At 50.2% G+C, this 26837-nt stretch overlaps 1 protein-coding gene and 1 pseudogene across 21 annotated transcripts in view; one reads left to right on the top strand and one right to left on the bottom strand.

The window, feature by feature from the left end:
- LOC113814989 (RNA-binding protein with multiple splicing 2) overlaps positions 1-26837 on the bottom strand; it is a 325312-nt gene that overhangs the window by 149521 nt on the left and 148954 nt on the right. The gene's annotated exons all lie outside the window — the stretch shown is intronic.
- On the top strand, positions 3640-6038 carry LOC138867724 (uncharacterized protein DDB_G0286299-like; annotated as a pseudogene).

Here is a 26837-nt window from a genome sequence, read left to right as displayed (position 1 = left end):
TTTTTGTGAGTGCGCGCGCGCGCGCGTGTGTGTGTGTGTGTGTGTGTGTGTGTGTGTGTGTGTGTGTGTGTGTGTGTGTGTGTGTGTGTGTGAATGTGTGCTTGTGTGTGTGTGAATGTGTGCTTGTGTGTGTGTGAATGTGTGTTTGTGTGTGAATGTGTGTGAATGTGTGCTTGTGTGTGTGTGTGTGTGTGTGTGAATGTGTGCTTGTGTGTGTGTGTGTGCTTGTGTATGTGTGTCAATGTGTGTGTGTGTGTGTGTGCGTGTGTGTGTGTGTGTGTGTGTGTGTGTGTGTGTGTGTGTGTGTGTGTGTGTGTGTGTGTGTGTGTGTGTGTGTGTGTGTGTGTGTGTGTGTGTGTGTGTGTGTGTGTGTGTGTGTGCGTATGTGTATGCATGTGTGAATGTGTGTGTGTGTATGTGTGTATGTTCTCCATAGACACAGATAACCGCACACATGAAGACCTACACATACATGCTTATCTCATTTCTGCGTAAATGCGCACAGACATACAGATCCTATTTCTATATAAACATAATCCAGATCGACGTGAGTGAACACCGTCAACGATAATACATGACAATGACAGCGATAAAAGAATAATGGTAAGAACAAGATAACGATAATAACAACAAAAAGAATATTAAATAAGAACAAGATAACGATAATAACAACAATAAAAGGAATATCAAATAAGATCAAGAAAACGATAATAACAACGATAAAAAGAATATCAAACAAGAACAAGATAACGATAATGACAACGACAAAAAAATAGTAACAAGAACAAGACAGTACTAATAACAACAATAAAAAAATAACAAGATAAAAGATAACAACAACGATAAAAACAAGATAACAAAAACAACAACGATAAAAGAGGAAGAACAACAAGACCGAGGGAGATAGTTTGCGCGTGCATCCCGACGCTCATGTCAACAGATTCCGACGGCGGCCGACAGAGGGAGCCAGGGCGCCGCCGCCAGCCCGAAAGAGCAACGAACCACCGACGGGGCTCGACCTTTCCTCCTCCAGCCCCTCCGAAAGGGACCAGATTTACCTTTTCTTTTTTTTTCTCTCTCTCTCCTCGTTTTATTCTTTTCCTCCCCCCCATTTCTCTCTCTCCCTCCCTCTCTCTCTCACTCTCTCTCCCTTTTCCCTCTATTTCTTGATCCCTTATCGTTTTGTTTCCTCACATTTCTTTATTCTCCATTTTTTGCTTCCTATGCTTCCCCCCCCCCCTTTTCTTGAGCTCGGGAGAAAGGTGGCATTCCGGTCCCGGGATTCCTTCGGTTCGGTGCCTGTGTGGTGGCACTCGGAGCCAAACTATGGATAGGGAGGAAGGGGAGGAAAGAGGGGAAGAGGAGAAGGGAGGGGGGGAGGGACTGGGGAGACGAAGGAGTGGAAGGGAGGGAGAAGAGGATAAAGAGTGGGAGGAAGGAAGAAGAGGGAAACAGGATAAGGGAGGGAGAAGGGGGAAAAGAGGGGAGAGGGAGAAGGGGGAAAAGAGGGGAGAGGGAGATGGAAAAGAGGGAGAGGGAGAGAAGGAACCGAGAGACCCAACAAACCCCAACCCCATCAGAACAGATCCCACACCCACCTCGCCACCGCCCACCCTCTCCCCTCGTCCCGCCCACCTCCGAAGGGCGCAACCACATCACACGGCGGCCAACGGAGCGACACAACAGCGCACGGCGGCGGCGGCCTCGTAATGATAAGAGCCAGGCTGCAGTCCCCGGTGTAATAACGGTAATAGCCATAAGCGGCGGGGAGAGTCTGGAGGCGCGAGTGTTTCCCTTCTGCCGGAGACCTTAACCGAGTTAGGGCGGTCGAGTACCGGCTTCCCCTGGGTCGCCCTCCTCCTCCTCCTCCTCCTCCTCCTACCCCCTTCCTTCCCTCCTCTCCTCTCCTCTTATCCTCTTGCCTCCTCCTCCTCCTCCCCTCGTTCCTTCCCACAACCTCCCTCTTGCTCTCCTCCTCCTCCTCCTCCCCCTCCCTCCTTCCTCCACTCCCCCCTTGCTCTCCTCCTCCTCCTCTCCCTCCTTCCCCGTAGTCCTCCTCCTCCTCCTGACCTGCCCCGTCCAGCCTGCCCCAACGTGCCACCTCTACCTCCACTTCCTCCGTCGGCCAGGTAGGTGCCTCGCGGTGCCACGCTGCTGCACCCTGCCGTGATCTATGTCCTTGTGTTCGCAGGACTACTCCTCCTTCTTTTCCTTCTCCTCCACCGCGTATCTTCCTATTCTTCCTTTTTTAGTCCCAATCTCACCTGCTTCTCCCCTTTCTCCCTCTCTGTCTCACATCTTCCCTCCCTTCCCTCTCCCTCTCTCCCACTTCCTTCCTCCCTTCCTCCTCCCTCCCTCTCCTATCATACCTTCTTTCCCCATCTCCCTCCCTCCCTCTCCTACCCTACCTTCTTCCCCCTCCCCCTCCCTTCCACCTTCCCCTCGTCCACCCTACCTCACCCTCCACCCCCTCTCTCCCCCTAACTTCTAAAGTCAATCGCGGACCCAATTTACCCTTTCCATCCACCCATCTATGTCTCTTTACAATGCACGCACAGCCATAGCAAGTCGGTGACGTCATTCGAACTCAATTTCCTTGCCTTTCATTCACTGTTGCACTCGAGGAAGATAGAGAACAACAAGAAGATGATTCACAACTACTATAACAATGATAATTGATATTGATAGCAACAATGATTATATAATAGTAACAAGTAAAGTAATAATGATGATAATAAAAGGAACCTGCAAGAAAGAGAGAGAAAGAGAGGGAGAGGGAGAGGGAGAAGGAGAGAGAGAGGGAGAGGGAGAGAGGGAGAGGGAGAGGCAGAGGGAGAGGGAGAGGGAGAGGGAGAGGGACAGAGAGAGAGACAGAGAGAGAGAGAGAGAGAGAGAGAGAGAGAGAGAGAGAGAGAGAGAGAGAGAGAGAGAGAGGGAGAGGGAGAGAGGGAGAGAGAGATAAAAGAGCGAGAGGAGAGAGATAGAGAAGAAAAGAGAGAGAGAGAGAAGAAAAGAAAGCGAGAGAAGAAAAAAAGAAAGAAGAGAAAGAAAAAAACAACCAAACCAAAAGAAAACGGAAAAATAAAATAACAAACAAAAAAGGGAAAAAACGAGATAGCCAAACAGACAGACAGAGTGAGTGAAAAGTAATCAAAACACACTCCGGGCCGAGAGATAATCACGTTCGTCTGACGGATCTGGAGCCTAAGCCGAGGCCAGTCGGGGGCCGCTCTCTGACACTCCATTATTTTCTATACCTATCACTCACCGCCGGGAGAGAGGGAGGGGGAGAGGCGGGGGGGGGGACGGAGGGAGAGAGGGAGAGGGATAAACGGAGGGAGGGGGGGGGAGAGGCAGAGGGGGATGGTGGAAGAGGGAGAGGGATAAACGGAAGGAGGGAGGAGGGGAGGGAGGAAGAGGGATGAAGGAGGGGAGGAGAGGCAGGAAGGGAGGGAGGGAGGAAGGGGGGAAGAGGAGAGGCAGGGAGGGATGAAGGAAGGGAGGGATGGAAGAGAAGAGGCAGGGAGAGGGGAGAGGGAGAAGAGGAAGGGGAATGGAGGTATAGAGGGAGGGAGGAGAGGAGAAAAGGAGAAAGAAAAAAATAGTGAGACAAAGAGAGATAGGATAAAAGGACAAGGGATGAAGTAAAAGAGGGAAGATAAAGACACTAGGGGTTGATGAGGGGAAATGAAGGGAGATATGGGGCACGAGGAATAGAAAGGAGGGGAAGGGACAAGAGGTTGAGGAATGAGGAATAAACAAACGGAAGAATAGCAAAGGAAAAGGGGTTTAGAGAAAAAAAAAAAAAAAAAAAAAGAAAAAAAGTAAAAAAAAAAAAGAAAGAAAAAAAAGGGAAATATAAATAAAAAGTTAACCTATATAGAATTAAGATAAAAATTAAAAATTCAACAAAACAGAAAAAAACACTGTCTTGTGCGCTCTTTAGTCAAGCAAGTGTCTTTATGACCGTGTCCCTTGGCGCAATTACTTATCAAAATTACCTTTACATGTACTTGCGGGGAAGGGAGGGAGGGGGGGGGCAGGTAGGCCAATTAAGATGACATCGAAAGAAATAAAGGAAAGAGAAAAATAACCGAAAGCCAGAAGAAAATAGAAGAAAAATAACAAGGAAATGTAGTCGCTCGAAAGATGTAAGACCTTATAATAACGTGGGAACACGACAGAAAAGAAAAAAAATAACAAGGACACGTATTCGCTCGAAAGACTCGAGAATAAAATAAGAAGAAACAAGGGAAAGGAGGGAAGAAAGAAAAAAAAGAGAGAGACAGAGAGAGAGGGAGAGAGAGGGAGAGAGAGAGAGAGAGAGAGAGAGAGAGAGAGAGAGAGAGAGAGAGAGAGAGAGAGAGAGAGAGAGAGAGAGAGAGAGAGAGAGAGAGAGAGAGAGAGAGAAATAGAGTACATATTCGCGACACCTTTCGTACGCCCTCCCTTGCGCTCGCGACGACGGCCGTAGACGAGCCAACGGCGCCGCGTGCATGTCTGGACGGCTGTGCGTATGCATGCGTAAGTGAATATGCATGTGTGTGCGTGTGTAGGTATGTGTGTGCGTGTGTATATAACCCCTGGATCAATAGCGGGGCGGGGTCCCAGCGTGCACCCTACGTCTCCGTCCCGAGCCCCGCCTAGCCAACCAGCCTGCCTGCCAGACCCACCTGCCAGAGACACCTACGGTCTCTCCCTCTCTCTCTTGCTGGCTCTCTCGCTCTCGCTCTCTCTCTCTCTCTCTTGCTGGCTCTCTCGCTCTCGCTCTCTCTCTCTCTCTCTTGTTCGCTCTCCCTCCCTCTCCCTCTCTCTCTTTCTTTCTCTCTTGCTGGCTCTCTTGCTCGCTCTCCGTCCTAATGCTTTCTCTCTCTTGCTGTCTCTCTTTCCTCTTTCTTTCTCTTTCTTGCTGTCTCTCCCTTCTTCTGTCTTGCTGCCTTTCCCTCTTCCTCTCTTTCTCTTTCTTACTGTCTCACTTTCTTCTTCGTCTCTCTCTCTTGCTTTCTTCCGGCCTCTCTTCTTACCCTCTCTTCCTCATTCCTTCTTCCCTCTTTCGACCTGTCTATTTTACCGTCTTCCTCCTTTTTTCCATCTCCCTCTCCATCTAACCCCGCCGCCTCCGAAGCCTCGAAAACCAATTCGAGTCCCATTTTCCGCCTCGGTCTTACCCCTCACGTCTCCATCTATCTATCAAGCCAGCCATCTATCATTCTCTCTCTCTACTTCTCTCCCACCTCTCTCCCTCTCTACTTCTCTCTCGCTCTCTCCCTCTCTATTTCTCTCCCTCCTCTCTCCCTCTCTACTTCTCTCCCTCCCTACTTCTCGCCCCCTCTCTCCCTCCCTACTTCTCTCTCCCTTTCTTTCCCTCCCTCCCCCTCATTCTCCCCTCCTTCCCCCTCTCCCTTCCTACCCTCCCTCCCCCTCTCCCTCCCTCCCTCCCTGCTCCCTCCTCCCACGTGTCCCTCCGACCCGAGACCCGAACCCAAGAGTAATATCAATAATTTCCCGAATCGCCGGCGATATTTCCCCGCCGAGTTTCCTCGTGACAACGGGTAATAAGCCCCCGTTCATCGCCGCCTGCACCGTCACCGATCGAATGAGAGATGGAACGGCATGGATGGTAGGAACAGAAGGAGCGACCAGAACGGGAGGAAGAGTAGGAAAGACAAGAACGGGAGGAACAGTAGGAAAGACAAGAACGGGAGGAACAGAAGGAGCGACAAGAACGGGAGGAACAGTAGGAAAGACAAGAACGGGAGGAACAGAAGGAGCGACAAGAACGGGAGGAACAGTAGGAAAGACAAGAACGGGAGGAACAGTAGGAAAGACAAGAACGGGAGGAACAGTAGGGAAGACAAGAACGGGGGGAACAGAAGGAGCGACAAGAACGGGAGGAACAGTAGGGAAGACAAGAACGGGAGGAACAGAAGGAGCGACAAGAACGGGAGGAACAGTAGGGAAGACAAGAACGGGAGGAACAGAAGGAAAGACAAGAACGGGAGGAACAGAAGGAAAGACAAGAACGGGAGGAACAGTAGGGAAGACAAGAACGGGGGGAACAGAAGGAGCGACAAGAACGGGAGGAACAGTAGGGAAGACAAGAACGGGAGGAACAGTAGGAAAGACAAGAACGGGAGGAACAGTAGGAAAGACAAGAACGGGAGGAACAGAAGGAGCGACCAGAACGGGAGGAACAGTAGGAAAGACAAGAACGGGAGGAACAGAAGGAGCGACCAGAACGGGAGGAACAGTAGGAAAGACAAAAACGGGAGGAACAGAAGGAACGGGAGGAACAGAAGGAGCGACAAGAACGGGAGGAACAGTAGGGAAGACAAGAACGGGAGGAACAGTAGGAGCGACAAGAACCGTGGAACCGACAGGAACGGCACGACCGCCTTGAACGACCCGGTGACAGGTAAAGCGACACTGCGCCTCTCACCTGTCGTCCGAATGATAGTAGAAGAGAGAGGGAGAGGGAGAGAGAGAGAGAGAGAATGAGTAAGGCAAAAGAAGACAGAGAGCAGGCACAACACGCCAAGCAGAGCGCACGCAAACGATGCCAACAACGGAAAGCAAAAACAAAAGGCAGCGCACGCGAACGAAGCGGAACGCCGGAACGGACTGACCGGGCAAATAAGACCCACGATACCGGCGCCATGACGCGGCTCGCCTCGGAAGGTGCCGCCGCCGCCGCCGCCACTCGACCTCCCGATAACACATGCGGCCCTTCCCGAGCGTCGTGGGGCCATGCACACGCCGCGAGGGAAAAAGAGTGGAGGAGGTGGAGGTGGAGGTGGAGGTGGAGGTAGAGGTGGTGGAGGCGGAGGTGGTGGAGGCGGAGGTAGAGGTGGTGGAGGCAGAGGTAAAGGTGGAGGTGGTGGAGGTGGAGGTAGAGGTGGTGGAGGCGGAGGTAGAGGTGGTGGAGGCGGAGGTAGAGGTGGTGGAGGCAGAGGTAAAGGTGGAGGTGGTGGAGGTGGAGGAGAGGAAGGACATGGAGGAGGTGCGGGACACGTTGAAATTGGAGATGGATAAGGAGAAGAAAGAGGAGGAGGAGGACCAGGACGAGGAGGTAAAATTAAGACAGGATGCCAAAAAGGAAAGAAAGAAAAAGAGAAGATGCGAATCCAAAAGAACCGGGACGGAAGCTTAAAAGGATAAGATAAAAAAAAAAAACAATCGAAGGGGGAACGAACAGAAGAGAGAAAGAGAGAGGAGGAAGAACAACAGGAAGACGAAGAAGACGAGAGCGGAGGCAGAGCGAGGATGGAATGATCCGAGAGGGGAGAGAAGGGGGTTAGCGACACCACCAGGTACCGGAAACAGGAGGCAAATGTCCTTCCGTTATCCCCCGGTGTGTGTCTACCCCCCCCCTCCTCTCCCTCTCTCCCCCTTACCACCCACTTCCTCCCCGTCCAGCATCCCTCCCGTCTCTTCCACCTCCCCCCCCCCCTGTCCGCTATCATCCAGATTCTCCCCCATCCCCTTACCTCCTCCATCCTATATCTCTCCTCAGCTATCCAACCTCCCCCTCCCTAATCCATCCTATCTCTCTCCTCTGCTATCCAACCTCCCCCTCCCTCATCATCCACCCCCTCCTCTCTATCATCCACCCTCCTTCCCTCCCTCCCCTTCGCACCCCCCCCCCCATTCCCTACCCCTCCCTCCTTCGCCCAATCACCTCGCTTCACGTATAAACCACAGAGCAATGCCCTACGACGTGTGGACCCAGGGGAGGCTGCATCCTGACGTGTGTGTGCGTGTGCGTGTGCGTGTGCGTGTGTGTGTGTGTGTGCGTGTATGTGTGTGAAAATAAAAAGAAAACGGAGGAAGATAAGCAGAAGAAACAGCAGAAGATAATGATTATGATGGAGAGAAAAAGGGAGGAAGAGGGGAAACAGGCGAAGAAGGATGAGGAAGACGTGGGAAAGGAGGAAGAGAAAGAGGATGGGGAGAAGAAGAAGGATGATGTTGATGGGCAGTATTGGAGAGGAGAGAAGATGGGAAGGAGGAGGTGGAGGAAGAGGAGAGGAGGAGGAGGAGGAGGAAGGATAGGAATGAGGGAGAGGAGGAGGAAGAAGGGGGGAAGGAGGAGGGGGAGAAGGAGGAGGAGGAGGAGGAGGGAGAGGAGGAGGAGGAGGAGGAGGAGGAGGAGGAGGAGGAGGAGGGAGAGGAGGAGGAGGAGGAAGAAGAGGAGGATACAGATGTGCGTTGGCGTCCGGCGATATCTCTCTCTCTGGCGACGTGTGGCAGCCCCGCCCACCATCACACCTGCTGCTGCCACCAACGCGGAGCCTCAACGCCGCGATCTCTCTCCCTCTCACACCCTCTATCTATCTTTATCTCTATCACTACCCCCCATCTCTATCTCCGTACGCCTTCGGTCTCTCGTAACTCTCCTTCCTTTCCTTTCTTTTCCGAACCCTTCCCTCCCACGCCCTCTTTCACTCATTCATTGCCATCTCTCTCACTCACGCATTCTTTATCTCGAATCTTTCTCTCTCTCTCTCTTTCTCTGTCCCTTACCCATATCTCTCACTCCGTTCTCCTTCTCCTCCCTCTCCCTTTTGCCCTTCTTCCTCTCTCTGATCCTAACTTCACCACCTACCCCCCTCTTTCTCTCTCTCTCTCTCTCTCTCTCCCCCTCTTTCTCTCTCTTTCTCTCTTTCTCTCTCTCCCCCCCCCCCTGTGCTCCCCTACCAGCCCCGCCCGTGAGTGACTGTACATGTAATCCTATTGACGAATGCAAGGTTTACCTGACCAATGGAGTGCGTTTGGGTCCCGGAAATAAAGCGATGTGTTAATTGGTCCATGGAAAGCACCTCTTTCTACCCACGCCCCCCTCAATCTTTCTCTAAAACCCGCCTTTCTCTCTCTCTCTCTCTCTCTCTCTCTCTCTCTCTCTCTCTCTCTCTCTCTCTCTCTCTCTCTCTCTCTCTCTTCCATCCCTTTTCTTCAATCTTATCTCCCCTCTTCTCCTCCTTCCCTCAGAAATAGAGAGGAGAAAGGGGGAAGGGAGAGAGGAGACGGGAGAGGACGGGGGAGAGGGGAGAAAGAGGAAGGGGGAGAGGGGGGATACAGGACACAGGGCGTTGTAACATGCATAGTACATTTTAGTGGAAGGGGAGGGAGGAGGAGGGGATATGGGAAGGGGGAGAGGAGGAGGGGAAAGGGGGAAGGGGGCAAATGAGGAGTGGAAAGGGGAAGGGGGAATGAGGAGGGGAAAGGAGGAAGGGGGAAAGGGAGAGGGGCAAAGGTGGGGGGGGGGATAATGAACCGCCAATCTTCAACATCTATTTTTGCCGCCGTTTTATAGACCACTTGAACTCCAACGTTTCCCATATTCAATGGGGGAAGGGATAATGAAATAATGATAAGGCAAATGATAATGATGATGATGAGGATAATGATGATCATAAAGATGAAAATAATAATAATAGTAGTAGTAGTAGTAACAATAACATTATTGATGGCAAGGATGATTATAACAGTAAGAATGGTAACATTAATAACAACAAGAATAAATCACAATAACAATAACGATAATCAAATATACCCCCCCCCCCCCGACCGAGAAGTGGACTGAGACATCCTCAAAGATTTCAAAAAGCGTCTGGGATCCGTTATTCATCCCGGACCAAGACGTACATGTGTGTGTGTGTGGCCGCAACCTCACGTACTCACGCCCGCACGCCCACACGCTCGCCCGCCCCAACACGAACACTCACACTCAACACACGTGGGCGCAGGGAGGTCAGCCGAGCCAGTCATCATTTTTTAAAATTCTTTTTCTATTAATCTATTCATTTATCTATCTTTCGTGTGTGTGTGTGTGTGTGTGTGTGCGTATTGTGTGCGTGCGTGTTATTAACATTCCAATGCTAGACGGGGTATTTCCACCGAGTAAGATAACAATGAAGTTAATACTTTCAAGCCATTAAAAAAAAAAAAAAAAACATATAAAGCAATAAACAAACAAATAAATAATGTATATAATCTAAAAACGAGAGAACACCCCTAGCCCTACACAACATCAAGAGAACAACCCAAGTGTCCCTCGACGCGGTGGCGGCGGCGGGAGCGAAAGAGATCAACGCTCGGACAAGATGCTTCGGCGGTACTCCGCGCCGCGCCCGTCATGCACCGTAGATCATGACGGCGTGCTTGCATGTAGCTGTGCTTAGTGCGCCTGTGACGTGCGAAAGCGTGAACACTGGTGTGCAAAATCTTTGGGAAAATTTGAGCATCGGTCGCATGTGCCTTTAACATTCATATCTATAGTTCATATATGTGTATATACGCATATATATCACATCATATCATATGTATAAATACATTCATACATGCACACGTAAGCACGCGCGCGCGCGCACACACACACACACACACACACACACACACACACACACACACATATATATATATATATATATATATATATATATATATATATATGTATATATATATATATATATGTATATATATATATATGTATATATATATATATGTATATATATATGTATATATATGCATATATGTATATATATATATCTATATATCTATATATATATATGTATATATATGTATATATATGTATATATATATAGTTATATATATATGTATATATATATATGTATATATATATATTTATATATATATATATATGTATATATATATGTATGTATATATATATATATATGTATATATATATATATATATATATATATATATATATATATATATATATGAATAAATAAATATTCGTATGTAGATACGTAGGTATAAAATTCACATAAATAAACATATATATAGGGATGCGCCTATACACGCATGCACGCGCACACACACACCTGCACACCGCCACCACCTGCCGCGTCATCTGCCTCCGCCGCCGCCGCCGCCACCAGGCCCGGTGTATCTCCCGACCCAACACCTCAGCACCTGCCTGAGTCAAGCCACAAGAAACAGACCGAGAAAAAGCGGTGAAAGGAAACATGAAATGGACGAAATCGGTCTCGGGGAAAAGATGAAAAAACGGAGAGTACAGTTTGAAAAGTTGAGGGAAAAAAGACAGAAAAAAGGGAGTACAACTCGTGAAGAAAATAGAACAGAAAAGAAAAGGAAAGACTAACACTGTTAACTCGCCGGAATTCGCAGCGGGGCGGTGAAAAGGCGTGAAATGGAGGGCAGACAAGCCGGTACTTCGGGAGACGGTAAAGAAATTTCGAAAAAAAAGTCAAGGAAAACAAACAACCAAAAAAAGGTCCTCAACATTTGTCAACATTCCTTCCAAGTATGCTCGGAAGCCTTGACCGTTACGAGCATCGACGTCCGCAACTCCACGACATAACGATGGCTTTTCGACGCCACTACTTCACAAAGATTTCCTTCTGTATACGTACAATTCCTTCTTGACTCTTCCCTCCCATAAACACAGGCGCCGCCGTGATTTCACAGTCCAATATGCGGAAGTGATTGACATTTTCCGCGTCCGAATCCCAGCACGGTAGGGACGTCTGCACAGATCTGACGCTTCCACACTCTACCTATCTCCCGAACACCAGCGGAATCCAACAAAGCAAAACAGAAAAAGTACCGCACACACCGCTACTAAAAACCGTCCTTAGGAACACGATACAGACGCATTAACGTACACATATATACCCGGAGGCGTCGAATGACAAAACAAGCACAGCACCCAGGTCGTGTAAATCGCGGGGGAAACGTGATGCAATGTCACCACGCGACGAGAGGGCCCGCCACGACGACGACGGCGACGGCGGGGTGAACGCTCGTGCGCCGCGGCCTCGGCTCCCACAGGAGAATGGGGAGGGAGAGAGGGAGAGAGGGAGAGATAGGAAGAACGAGAGGGAGAGATAGAGAGAAAGAGAGAGAGAGGGGGAGAAGGGGAGAGAAAGAGAGAGAGAGAGGGGGAAGGGGGGTGAAAGTTAGATGGGGAGGAGGAGAAGGGGAGAGAAAGACAGAGGGAGGGGATGGGAGATGGACAGAAGGAGATGGGTTAGTAGAGGATGGAAGACGGAGAGGGGCGGGAAGTGCAAGGGATAGGGACAGGGAAGGAGGAAGGGGGCGAGAGAGAGCGAGAAAAAGAGAGAGAGAGAGAGAGAGAGAGAGAGAGAGAGAGAAAGGAGAGAGAGGGAGAGAGATAGGAGAGAGAGAGAGAGAGAGAGAGATAGGAGAGAGAGAGAGAGAGATAGGAGAGAGAGAGAGAGAGATAGGAGAGAGAGAGAGATAGGAGAGAGAGAGAGATAGGAGAGAGAGAGAGAGAAAGAGAGAGAGAAAGAGAGAGAAAGAGAGCGAGAGAAAGAACGATGAGGTATGTCGGTAAGCAATCAAAGGGGGGCGGGGGGGGGGGGGGGGGTGCAAGCATCCAAGCACTTCCCGCGTAACCCACCCCCCCCGCCGGACGCCCTGCACTCGCAAATCGCCAACCGCAGCCAAGTCGGGCAGGAACCGTGGACGCTGGCGATCCTGAATTCACCAAACAACTCTTGGCAAAACGCACGCACGCACGCAAGCAGATTCGCACAAACTCACTTTTGCCAACCGCGCGTGACGTCAGCACATACGATCCGACTTCCGCCTTATCGGAGTTGGGGGGGGGAAGGGGCGGGGGAAAGGGGGAGCGCTGTTTTTTCTCCCTTGCGCTGAGAATTGAGAGAAATGAAGGTCCTCTAACACGGCCCAGCATGACCCGAGCGGCCGCACAACCAGCTGCGGGGAAGCATCTGTAAGGTAGCAGGTGAGACGGCGAGAACAGGTGTACGCAGCAGCCCGAACCGCGGCCAACTGCACGAGAGGCGAAGGGAGGTGAAGGGGGGTTGGGGCAAGGGGAGGAGGTGAAGGGGGGATGGTGCAAGGGGAGGAGGTGAAGGGGGTAGGGCACTGGGGAGGAGGTAAAGGGGGTAGGGCACGGAGGGAGGAGGTGAAGGGCGGTGGGGTATGGGGAGGAAGGGGAAGAGGGGGGAGGAGGTGGGGCACAATGAGGAGGAAGGGGGAGATGGGGGTGGAAGGGAAGGTGGGACCCGAGGAGGAGGAATGGGGGGGGATGGTGGTAGTACAGGGAGGGGGTGGGTGGGGGGAACGGGAGGCGGAGGAGAAGATCAACAAAGCGTGCAGCACCAGCAGGAACAGCCGTTGCATACGTTCCTGTGGTGTAATGTTGCTGGTAACAATGATTATATCTCAAAACACACCCTCTCACACACACACACACACACACACACACACACACACACACACACACACACACACACACACACACACACACACACACACCTACCAATACCGTTCCTATCCCTGACACAGTTGTCCCCTTTATAAAGTGGGACTATCATTCATCTTTCTTTTCCTAATTCCTTTTTCACAACAATAAAAAAAATACCTACCTACATTACCCTAGAAAATGAAAGTTGCCAATCAAAGGACAAGCCATCGCCTCGCCGTCCTCACCAATGACTCATACCTCCTTGCTATTTCCTCAATGGCTGAGGGCATTTAAAGGAAGAATAGCGGGGTGGGAGAGTGGAAGAAGAAAGGGGGAGAGGGGAAGAGAGGAAGGGGAAAGGGGGAGAGGGGGTGGAGAAGGGGGAGAGGGTAAGGAGAGGGGAAGAGGGAAAGGGAAAAGGGGGAGAGGGTGTGGGGCAGGGGGAGAGGGGAAGGGAAAAGGGGGAGAGGGGAGAGGGGAAAGGGAGAAGGGGAGATAGGGAGAGGAAAGGAGAAGGGTATGTGGAAAGAGAAAGAGGAACATGGAAAGGGAGAGAGAGCAAGAGTGGAGAAAGTGAAGGAAAGGGAGAGGGACAGAGACAGGGTCAGGAATAAAAAACAGACGAATATACAAAACACATCATAAAATATAAACACACTGACAGAGAACGAAAACAAAAAATGAGAAAGAGAGAGCGAGAGCGAAAGAAAGAGAGGAGGAACAGGGCAAGGGAGGGGGGAGGGGGGTACATGTGGGCGTGGTGAGTCCGCCTGGCCTCGCAACATTACCAGAAGAAAACGGACAATGCGTGATTCCGGGAAATTACGCGCTGAAAACCTGTATTTCCATATTAACACTGGCTTCCAAATGCGGAGTGGAGGGGGAGGGAGAGAGGGAGAAAGGATAGGGAGAGGGAGAGAAGAAAGGGAGAGAGGGAAAAGGATAGGGAAAGGGAAAAAAGAGAGGAGAAAGGATAGGGAAAGGGAGAGAGGAGAAAGGATAGGGAGAAGGAGAGAGGAAAAAGGATAGGGAGAAGGAGAGAGGAGAAAGGATAGGGAGAAGGAGAGAGAGAGAAAGGATAGGGAAAGGGAGAGAGGAGAAAGGATAGGGAGAGGGAGAGAGGAGAAAGGATAGGGAAAGGGAGAGAGGAGAAAGGATAGGGAAAGGGAGAGAGGAGAAAGGATAGGGAAAGGAGAAAAGAGAAAGGTTAGAAAGGAAAAGGAGAGGGTGACAGAAAGACAAGAGGGAAAGGGGAGAAAAGAGGGATAGCGATAGGGAAAGCGAGAGAAAGGATGGAAATAGATAAGAAGAAAGGGAGAGGGGCAAAGGAGAAGGAGAGGGGAGAAAGAACAGCAATGGGAAACAAAAGACAGGGAATAGGTAAAGAAAGGACAGAGAAAGGGGAAAGACGATAAGGAGGTGATAAGAGTGAGAAAGTGGGCCAAGGGAAAGAAAAAGAGAAGGAGGGAGAACAGGGTAGAAAATGAAAACGGGGGGAGGGTGACGGGGTGAGGTAAGGATCCGCAACACATTAATGATGAACAAAATACAATTCTTACCAAGCTGTGGATTCACAAACTATACTTTCGGTTCTCAGGTATGCATTTTTATATTGTTTATTTAATTATGCACGATGGGGAAGGAGGGAGAGAGAGAGAGGGAGAGGGAAAGGAAGAGGGAGAGGGAAAGGAAGAGAGCAAGGGCAAGAGAAAGAGAGGGAGAGAGAGGGAGAGGGGGAGAGAAAGAGAAAGAGAAAGAGAGAGAGAAGGAGAGAGAGAGAGGGAGAGGGAGAGAGAGAGGGAGAGAGAGAGAGAGAGAGAGAGAGAGAGAGAAAGAGAGAGAGAAAGAGAGAGAGAAAGAGAGAGAAAAATAGAATAGAAAGAAACAAAGAGAAGAGAAGGAACGAAAGAGAGAGAAAGAAAGAAAGACGGAGAGAAAGAAAAAAGAAAGAAAGAAAGAAAAAACGAAAGTCAAAGAAAGAGAACGCCCCAAAAAAATAAATAAATAAAAACCAAGAAAGAGAAAGAAAGAAGGCGAGAAGGGCGTCAATCAGCCGAGCCAGCCCGGCCGAATGCTCCTAATTGACACAGACTAACAACACCTTACAGGCATCCGTCACGATAGCGGGGAGATATCGACCGGCGGGAAGACAGTGGAATCCGCGCTGATACACAGAGACAGACAGACAGACACAGACATTTCACCTATCTTTCTTTCTGCTTTTGTCCGCTTTCTCTCTAGTTATCTTTTTTTTTTTTCTTCCTTTCTCTTACTCTGTATTTTTGTTTTTGTTTTTTCTTCTTGTCTCTTACTCCTCTTCTCTCTCATTCTCTCTTTGTATTTGTTTTCTTTTCTCTTACTCTTTCTCTCTGTTTTTGTTTTTTTCTTCCTTTCTCTTACCCTTTCACTCTTTCTCTCCCCTCCCTCTCTCCCTCGCACATTCTAACGCTTATATCTATAAACAAACACCCCATACCCCTCCCCCTTTCTCCTCTCGCCCCCACCCCTCTCCCTTTCTCCTCTCGCCCCCACCCCTCCCCTTCCCCTGTTCGCTCCGTCACACTTTCCCACAAAACCCCCGGCGACAGTGTGGCTGCATGCCGGCCCAGCGCCACGCACTCTGCCTGTCATGCACCGCCCTGTCACCCCCACGCCCTTCAACCTCGTCCACTCGGGTCTCGCTCTTTCGCCCGACGCTGGTTTAGACTCGGCCCGACTTGGCAGATAATCGGGAAGGAAGGTAGACAGACAGACAAACAGACAGGCGGGCGGGCAGGAAGGAAGGAAGGAAGGAAGGAAGGAAGGAAGGAAGGAAGGAAGGAAGGAAGGAAGACATGCAGACAGGAAGGAAGGAGTACAAACACAGATTATCAGGAAGGAAGATAGACAGGCAGACAGACAGACAGGAAGGAAGACGTACAAACAGACATCCAGGAAGGAAGGAAGGAAAGAAAGAAGGAAGACAGACTAACAGACAGCTAGGCAGGAAGGCAGGCAGGCAAACAGACAGCTAGACAAACAGTAAGTCAAGAAGACAGACACACAACAGAAAGACATGGAGCCCCCGGAGAGCAGGAGGAAATAGGAAAGAAAGGAGAAAGGAAGAAAAGAGGGAATGGAGAGGACAGGGTAAAAAGGAGAGGGAAGAAGGAAAGAATGGAAGAAAGGCATAAGAGGAAGATGGAAGAAGAGAGAAGGAAAAAAAAGAAAGGGAGAAGAGAAGGTACAAACAGGGAGATGAAAGAAAACAAGAGGGAAAAGGGGGGAGGGAGGGAGAGGAAGAGGGAGAAGGGGGAGAGGGGGAGGGAGAGGGAGAAGGGGGGGAGGGAGAGGGAGAAGGGGGGGAGGGAGAGGGAGAAGGGGGGGAGGGAGAGGGAGAAGGGGGGAGGGAGAGGGAGAAGGTGGGGAGGGAGAGGGAAGGAGGGAGGGAGAAGGGAGAGGGAAGGAGGGAGGGAGGGAGAGGGAAGGAGGGAAGGGGGGAGAGGGAAGAGGGAGGGAGGGAGAGGGAAGGAGGGAGGGAGGGAGGGAAGGAGGGAGGGAGGGAGGGAGAGAGAGGGAGAGGGAGAGAGAGAGAGAGAGAGAGAGAGAGAGAGAGAGAGAGAGAGAGAGAGAGGAGCAAAGGGGCCCCATACGGAAGCAAAAGGAGGCAGGAAGGTCACCATTTCACGATCTCCTGACTCCGCCGGAACCAGACCTTTGTCCTGTGACCTTTCAAACGTTCCTTAAAGACATTTGGCGCTGACCTTTCTCGAAGCCTTCTCTTGCTTTCGGCCCCAAATTCCTTTCTTTCGTGGCATACTGACAGCGCTTATTATGCTGCATCGCCGAAGAGTTCTTTCACATTAACGCCATCGCGAAAATGAAGCGAAAAAATGAGCCCTCTCTCTGTCTGTCTTTGTCACTGACTGACTTACTCATTAACTCTCCCTCTCTCTTCTTTTTTTTCTCTCTCTCGTCTCTCCTCTCTTCTTTCTCTTTCTCACTCTCTCTCCTCTCCCTTTCTCTCAGACTACAACAAAGAACCATAGAACAATCGAGGAAAATCCTCGTACAAACCACAGCACAGAGCCACAAGTCCTCTCGCCAACCTCCTTCCCGCACGCCAGCCCAACACCACTTACTTCAAAGGACAACCGAACGAGCGGGGAAACGAGACGCACTGCAATTGGCTAGTTATCTTAATCCTCCTGGTGCGCCGAGACTTCCCAAACAGGCCACGTCGTTCTGCTAAAGACTTCACGAACACTATCACGCTGCTATCGTTATCATCTTCTCGAGGTCTATGCTAAACAGCTGTCCCTCGGCGGTCAAACATCTGTCAATCAAAAGCCATAAAAAATGCACGAAAAGGCGCCCCGACATCTGTCGCGTCATTTAATCAAATAATTAAAAAACAGCTGTTTTACTTCTCACAATCAGATCCTTATAAATGCAAATCTCTCTCTCTCTCGCTCTCCCTCTCACTTTCTCTCTCTCTCTCTCTCTATCCCTCTCCCTCTCACTTCCTCTCTCTCTATCCCTCTCCCTCTCACTTCCTCTCTCTCTCCCTCTCGCTTCCTCTCTCTCTCTCTCTCTATCCCTCTCCCTCTCACTTTCTCTCTCTCTCCCTCTCACTTTCTCTATCTCGCTCTCACTTTCTCTCTCGCTCTCTCTATTTACTGAGTCGGACATGAGTAGGACTCCAACCTATTTCACAGAACGACTGCATAATTAGATATGTTTTTCTGCCCGGGTCTTCAATTACTATTTTCCCCCTTCAACTTAATCTTCGCTATCGATACTCCCCATCATCTTCGGAAGCGATCCAAAACCATCACACCGCAGAGACTCAAAGACCATTTACGAGCTAAAATCGTTATCTATTTATACTCCACTTAGGTTCCGTTTATCCCAATTTACCGCGGCAGTATCTCAAACACAAGCTTTTCATACACTTGACCATAAAAGAGGAAGATCTCGTCTTTTGCGAAGGGTTGTAAAATACGACGAAGATCCGCCGCCACACCGCGGGTCTTCAATTTAATGGCACTATAAAAAAATAATCACAACCGAAAACAAAGGATGGAATGAAAAGAAAGAAAACATAAAAAATAATAATAATAATAATCCTACCGAGAAACAAATGATAAAAAATGGAAATAAAACAAACAGATAAGCAAAAAAAGAATGAATCAAAACAAGATAAACAAACGATAAAAGAAAAGAGATAAACAAACAAACAACCCAAACCAAACAAACAATAGAAATAACGAAAAAAAAATCTCTGGTCGCAAAAAAAGAAAAGAAATCCCCTAACAAAATTCGCCCTGGGGGGAAGTGGTATCTCTCAATAGATCCATTTTGGGGAAAACCCGCTTTTATGAGGCACTAGACCACATGGGGCCAGGCAGAGTGAAACAGACAAAGGAGGCACCATGGCCCACCTGGGAGATTTACTAGGCTTAGAAGGCGAGTTAAAAAGCTAAGTGGACAAGGCACGGGCTCTCTTTACAAGTTATTTGCGAGTGTTCCAGCGCCGGTGGATCGCCCGCTCGTGTCTATCATGGCGCACGTAACACTGGCTTGTCGTGTCGAGAAACGGTTACTTACCTTTGTTGTCTCCTCTTACCTTGTTTAGTTTCCTTTCCTTGCCTTAGTACTCTCTCCTCTTACCTTAGTTTCCTTTCTTTCTTACTTTTCCCTCTTACTTAGTTTCCTTTCCTTATTATTCCCCTCTTACCTAGTTTCCTTTCCTTACCTTAGTACTTTCTCCTCTTATCGTATATAATGTCCTACCCTTACCTCAGTACTTTTTTTATTTACATAACCCAGTCTCCTTTCCTTATCATAGGACTTTCTTCCCTTTCTCCTCACATAGCATTCCCCTCTCTTTCCCCTTATCACAGACTCTTATGTAGACATTCATACTTTTCACCCATTTCTCCAAGCGGCATTCCATCTCATCAGCCCCCTACCTTACCCCCCCCCCCCAAAAAAAAAAAAAAAATAAAAGAAAAAAAAAAAAAAAAAAACATGAGGATTTGCATCTCTAAACTTTCTTTGTTACTGAATGTGACTAGTGCTTTATTCACCTCCAGTCCATTCCAGTCCCAAACACGAACACACCCACACGAATACAGTTACGTTACTCTTCTTTTATTATAACTATTTATCTATCTTTTTTTCATTCGTTACTGTCTTTTTTGTTTTTACTTTTTCATATTAATTTTTCAGATACGTTACTCTTTGTTATTATAATCATTCACCTATCTTTTTTTCATTTGCTACTGTCTTTTTTTATGTTTTTGTTTTTCATATTCGTTTTTTTTTGTTTGTTTCATTAAGTTTTCCATTTTTCCTCCGTACACCTGGTCCTCCCCTAAAACCTCTTGGCCGAGGCGCGTTTCCACTCCGGATAAGATTTATTTTATTAGATAAAATGACAAAGACGTGAGATTTTTTATTTATTTATTTATTCATTTTATTTTATTTTTTATTTTTTTGAAAGATCGGGTGAGGATGTTGAATGGGGAGGACAGGGTAGAGAGGAGGAATGGAGAAGTAAGGAGGGAAGGGGGAGGAGGGAAGGGAAGGGAGGTGAGAAGTTAGATGGAGTGAGAAGGAAAGGGAAATACAAGGGGAGGGAGGGGGAAAGGGAGGGGGAAAAGAGAAAAGAGAAGAGAGAGAGGTGGGTAGAAAAAGAAAGCCACTCCCTTCCCCCTTCCCCCTGCCTCTCACAATCGATATTCCTTTGTGATTTGAATACGCACAAAAAAAACATTGCAAGGTGGACGCAAGGCCGGCAGGTACGGACCGAAAGACAGGACAGGTCAAGACAAGGCATCACAAAACGGAATAGGTCAAGACAGAACAGGACAAAGCATCACAAAGGAGAATAGATCAGTATAGGTCAAGGCAGAACGGGACGAAGCATCACAAAGGAGAATAGGTCAGGACAGGTCAAGATAAAACAAGGCAAGGCATCAGAAAACAGGCCATAACAGGTTAAGACAGAACAGAACAAGGCATCAGAAAACAGAATAGATCAGGACAGGTTAAGGCAGAACAGGGCAAGGCATCAAAAAACAGAATAGGTCAGGACAGGTCAAGACAGAATAGGAGAAGGCACCACAAAACAGGTAAAAACAGGTCAAGACAGAACAGGACAAAGCAGAATAAGTCTGGACGAAGCAGGACACGGCAGGAAAAGGTACGACAGACCGCTCCTTCTCCGAGCAAAGGCGCTTCGTCGGAACCTCATGTCATTTACCATTTCCTTTCCCCCCTTTTCCCTCAATTTCTTAAAGAAACGAAAAATACATGTCGATGCCAGATGAAAAATGTGAGTCGAGGACAGGATACTGGTGGTGAATGGGGTAAGGGGGAGGGGAAGGGGCAGGAAGACGGGGGGAAGAGGTAGAGACAGGGAAAAGGGGGAAGGGGGGAAAGGGAGGGGCAGGGTGAAGGGGAAGGAGGGAAAGGGAGGGGCAGGGTGAAGGGGAAGGAGGTAGAGACAGGGAGAAGGGGAAAAGGAAGGGGCAGGGAGAAAGTGGAAGAGGTAGAGGCAGGGAGAAAGGGAAAAGGAAAGGGCAGGGAGAAGGGGAAGGGAACTGGGTAGGGAGGGAGTTAGGTCTTAAGAGAAGGAGCAGTTCAAGGGAAAAAAGACATAAGGAAGGATGGAAGGGAGGAGCAGAGGGAGAGGGGAGAGAGAGAGAGGGTAGGAGACAGAAATAAATAAAATAAAGAGTGGGAGGAGGTGAGGAAGAGAGTAAGAGAGGGGAGGGAGGGAGGTAGCGGGCAGAGGGAGAAAGAGAAATAAGACCCGAGAATACATGCAAAGAACTTGAGAGTGATTGTCCATTTTTTCGCAATCTACCACCTGCCGCCTACTTTGATATGAAAATAGGATATGGTCTACACCTGCTTTACCTCCCTCCCTTCCTCCCTCTCTCTCTCTACTTCCTCTTCTTTCCACTGCTCTCTTTTACTCCCTATTTTCTCCTCTCTATACCCCTCCAGTCCCTCTCCCCCGTACCACATTTTCCTTCCACCTTCCCCCCTTTGCAACAAGAACGCCACGCCCCCTTCGCCCAAGCAGGTGACAATATCCACCTCCCTGGGCGTCGCAACATCCACCCAAGGCCACCCGCGCGACACCATAGTCCAACATCTTTACCACGTGGGGGCTGACGGGACGAGAGAGGGGGGGGACGGGCGAGAGAGAGAAGGGTGGGGGGCTGGAAGGAAGGGGACGGGCGAGAGAGAGGGGGGGACGGGGAGGAAGGGGACGGGACGGGCTGTAGGTAAGGGGGGAGTGGGGGAGAGAGAGGGTAGGGAGGGAGACCTGGGGGAGGGAGGTGTTAAAGGACAGGAGGGTGGAGGTAGGGGGAGGGTGTGAGGGGAGAGGGGAGGGGTGGAGGGAGGAGGAGGTTACAGCTGCGAACCCCGAAGCACCAAGCAAACGTTTCTGCAGATATATACATATATTTAAAAGTCTCAGACCAGTATTCATATCACCTAACACACCAAATTACATGCTTCTTTAAAACCCCGCTTATCGCAACCCCTTGATAAACGAACCACCCCAAACAAAGCCTCAAACACCGAATGCAAGACGAGCAGCGCGCCGTCCCAGCACCACAAGCACAGCAGCGGAGCCTCCAAGCCCACGAGCGGAGCAATACCTACGAGGAGAAGGAGCCACGCGACGCAGGAGCGAAAGTGAGGAACCGCAAGACAAGATGACGCAGGCCTCGCCACTTCGGTGTCATGGACGGCGCTCCCAGACACTCAAGACAAGACAGACAGACACAGACAGAGGTAAACGGACACACGCTTACGCACAAAGACACGTGGTGGAGTGAGTGTGTGCGAATGAGCGAGCGGGTGTGCGTGTGTGCGAGTGTTCCCGGACAGCTGTAGCCGCGGTCCGACAATGATTATGTGCAAGAGGCGCCCGAGGCCAGGGCACGGGCGCCGGGCACGTGGCTGGCCGCTGATTGGTCGAGGCCAGGCAGGAGGCGGAGTCAAGACACACGACACGCACACACCGCGGAGCGTGGAGCTGGAGGCGGGGGGACGGGATGAGGGGAGGGGGAGGTGGAGGTCACCAAGGGAATATATACCGCTCTTCTCTCTCTTTTTTTAACGTGTCGTTCTGCGGGATTTAATATTCATCAATTCACGTCGTTAACATTTAGCAGGATGGTCCGAACACCTGCCAGCGACCAGACACGTGGTCACTTTTGATCCATCCTTCTCTTGACATGAGTTGTAGCTTTTTCTCGACCAGAACATCGGGAACTACGGCTCTGGCATCATCCCGCGCGTGCCACGACCGGATTGGTGGCACCCGCTCAAGTGCCAGCCGCTGAATGTCCCGCCCCGAGAGAAGCCGATCTGCCCAGGGAGGCGTGCCAATGGCTGTGGGCGGCTACATCAAAAAGACGACTTGCCAGATTGTGAAACCCTATTTCCTCTCGACCAAATGCTCGTGAAAATGTGTTTCTGATTTCCGACGCCACGCACCGTGTGAAATGGGAAGCGTTCGATATGTGTACGTGTTATAATTATATCAAATTACATATGCATATTCATTAATCGCAGTGTACATGCGCGTACATCCACATTTGTATGGACCCAAACACATTTACGCACATATAGAGCCATATAACTATCCATATCTTTCTCTATCTATTTATACAAAACACGTTAGCAAGATAAGCAGGCGCGTGCTAAGAAATGTATACACACATTCATAAGACTTCGCGAGGGAGACGCGGGAATGTATGTACGTACTGACGCGTGTCCTGCCAGGTGTACACGGCAGGTAATTACTGTATACTAGGACTGTATCCCGCCGCCAAACACCTGCCCGCCCTCCCGCAACCGCCGTTCTCTCTCTCTCTCTCTCTCTCTCTCTCTCTCTCTCTGTTTCTTTCCCTCTCTCTTTCCCACCTTCCTTCTCCCTCCCTTCCTCTTCCTCTCTACTTTTTATCTATGCTTCTTCTCCCTTTCCCTCCACACTCTCACCCTTCTTTGCCTTCCCTTCCTCTACCCCTCTCTCTTTCTCTTGTTCTTTCTTTCTCTCTCACTTCTCCTCCCCTTCCCCCTTCCCCCCTCTCCCCCTCTTCCCCCCTTCCACCACAGCCAACCTTGTTCTCAATTGTGCTCGGTTGCCTCTTCCACAAAATGCCTTGCACCTTGATTCTTCCCCGCCTGTATCTGATCTCGACCTGCCTTTTAATGTGCTACAATTCTCCACTCGTATCTTTTTATATTTTGTAGGTCACGGCGATAACTGTAATAATAATATGGTATAAGGAATAATAATGATGATGGTGATGATAAGCATTACGATTGTTAGGATTATAATATCGCTGATGATAATTTCCGTCATTATGAAAAGTAATGACGATATGGATGACGATAAACATAATGACAATTACAACATACACAACGACAGCAACACCACTCGTCAAAGACCCTCCGAGGCTCCTGTGGGACACGCCTCCGCCTCCAACGACGCCACAGCCACCGCCTCCTCCTCCAACTGCACCTCCACCTCCCCCTTTGCTACCGCTTTCGCCTCCACCTCCGTCGCCTCCCCCCTTCCCCCTTCCACCACTACCTCCCCCTTCCCCCTTCCACCACTACCTCCCCCTTCCCTCTTCCACCACCGCCTCCCCCTCCCCTCCCCTTCCGCCAGCGCCACCTCCGCCACTGCAGCAGTACGACCTTAAATGTTACCTTGCGACAATTACATAATTCACCTAATGAAGAACCGTCGCGTGCCGTGCGACCGTGAGAGGCCGATATTGTCAGGTTCAGGTAATACGTATTCCAGGTATACCACGCCGGCGCCGCTCGCCACGCACGAGAGGGGGGCGAGGGGGGCAGATCAGGTCCGCGCCGAAACGCCATGCAGGATATGTTGGGGTACGGAGTTGGGGCATGTTGTGAGGGCAGCTTGTGAGGTCCTGTTGTAGGGGGGTAGGATTGTAGGGGCGTGTTGTGGGGATAGGGTTGTGTGGTCAGCGTTGTGAAGGTAGGATTGTAGAGATAAGGTTGTAGAGTATGGGCAGAGGTGACTGTGGGACTGCGTATGGAAGTTGTGCGAAGGAAGGCTGCGGCACTGTGGGTATAGGTGGAGAAATGGCTGTGGGAGAAGACTGAGGTTGCAGTGTGAGCGTGTACGGGAGGGGGGGGGGCATTTCCCATTACGAGGGCGAAGAACTTAGCCAGCAACGCCCACATACGCACATGGACATAATACCAAGAAAGCGTAGGCGCGCGCGCGCATGAAAAAAGAAAAGAGAGAGAAAAGCAATGTCACAGTATAATACGAGGATTTATGCGGCAATGAACGTTGTTCTTGGCCGGCACTGGGAGGTCTGTCATAACATCAGAGGCTTCCAGGCCAAGGAGGATAATTTTAAGCGATTAAGTGCTGCCACACACACACACATACATACACAGGAATTCAATGCTTCAAATAGCCCCCCGCCTCCCTTCCTCTGCCTATTTTTTCCTCCATATCTTTTTCTCCCACACTCTCTCTCTGCCTATATTTCTCCCTCTCCCTCCCTCTTCCCTCTCTTCCTGACGGACATCTGCCGTGTGAAGGGAAAGGGACACGGCACGAGATCCCTGAGACTCGCCGCATATTCTCAGCTTGCTGGAGGTCAAGACACCGACAGACACACATCAATACACACACACGCCAATGCACGTGATACTACCTCCCGACACATCGATATACAGTCAGAAGCATACGATCAGGGCCATCTTTCCAGACCACGGGGTGTGAATGCTATGACAAATGAACAAAGGAGAAGCAGATGTCAAGTGTACGGATACATCAGACCTGTTAACAGATGTAGAGACCGGCGCATGAATATACAGCTGACTCAGTAGCACATCTGTTTTTTATGTCTTTGAGATTTCTCTCACTCGAAATCTCTTATAATTTTTATTGTAAAATTGCATCTATATATGTACACCTTGCTTGCCCATGAATACATCAAGAGAACCTTTCGCAAAGAAAATGAGAACCGCTTTGCTTGAAGGCCTTGCCGCAAGCCCTCGAGGTCCAACCGACATTTTTTCTTTTTGGATAGATCTTATTATTTGCTTGCGAAAAGTCCTGACAAAAGGCCATTAACCAAAACGGCCGACCAGCGACTGCAAACTTAAGACGAGAATCTCCCGAAACCTTGGGCTCGCAGCCACAAACCCCGCCATAAAAGGGAGTCCTCGAGGGAGGCCGAGGGACGAGGCGCCGCGTGCGGGGCCAGTCGAGATCCGACTGGTATGGTCCGCGGAGAGGAAGGATTGCGGCACGACGACGAGGGCGACGAGGAGCACGGGACGCCGGCGAAGGAGGCGGCGTCGCCACCGGATGAGGCAATCGACGAGGAGGAAATCCAGAATGAACGAGAGCGGAGCGAAGGAGAACTCGGCCGATCACGCAGCCCTTTTCTGGAGACCGAACGCACGCCATCTTGCGTCCCTCGGACGACGACCACGCCGCCGGAGCGGTGACAGTCTCCGAACCTGCAGGCGGCAGAGAGAGAGCGCGGGAGAGCGTGCGTGAGAGCGAATGTGTGCGTGTAGAGGGCGCGTGCCGCGTGTGGCGGGCGGTGGAGCGTGTCGCCACCTGCTACCTGTCGGGGACTCCGCCCTTCGCCTCTACGGCAGGGCGCCATAAGGTCGCATCTCCCCCTTCGCGACCTCCACGCTACGCTGACGCCGCCGCCCTTGCCGTTCCAGCCGTAAGACCAGAAATCCATAATCACAAAATTTGAAAAAGACCTTCGGTTCGGCCGGCGAGTCACGACCGCATGACTCGCCTCCCGGGGGGCCCCTGGCGCCGCTGTTGCCGAGACAGGCGGGGACGCGCGCGGTCTCGATCTCTCGCTCTCTCCCTCCCTCTCTTCATATCTTCTCTCTATTTTTCTTCTCCCTCTCGCTTACTTCTTTCCATCTCCTTTTCTACCCTCACTCCCCTTCTTATCCCATTTCCATCTTCTCCTTCCTTCCTTGCTCTCTCTCTCTCTCTCTAACCTTCTCCCTCTCTCTCTCTCTCTCTCTCTAACCTTCTCCCTCCCTCCCTCCCTCCCTCTTCCTCTCTCTCTCTCTAACCCTCTCCATCCCTCCGTCTCCCTCTCCGCCTCTCTCTCTAACCTTCTCCATCCCTCTCCCTCCCCTCTCTCTCTCGAGCCTTCTCCCTCCCCTCCCCCTCTCCCACCACCCTTTTCTCTCTCCCTGCGGTCGTAGGGATTTCTAACTGCCTGAGACTAGATGAGAAACTCCAATTACACATGAATAATGCCAAGGCTACATGACCGTCCACCTGTTTTATGATTATTGACCAACAGAGCGGAAATACACATACATGTTCTGAGATAGGGAGGGAGGGAGAGAGAGAGAGAGAGAGGGGGGGAGAGAGAGAGCGGGGGAGAGAGAGAGCGGGAGAGAGAGAGAGCGGGAGAGAGAGAGAGAGCGGGAGAGAGAGAGAGAGAGAGAGAGAGAGAGAGAGGAGAGAGAGAGAGAGAGAGAGAGAGAGAGAGAGAGAGAGAGAGAGAGAGAGAGAGAGAGAGAGAGAGAGAGAGAGAGCGGGAGAGAGAGAGAGAGA

Source organism: Penaeus vannamei, chromosome 31 (assembly GCF_042767895.1).
Source record: "Penaeus vannamei isolate JL-2024 chromosome 31, ASM4276789v1, whole genome shotgun sequence".
Lineage (NCBI taxonomy): Eukaryota > Metazoa > Arthropoda > Malacostraca > Decapoda > Penaeidae > Penaeus > Penaeus vannamei.
This window is presented reverse-complemented; position numbering and strand designations above follow the sequence as displayed.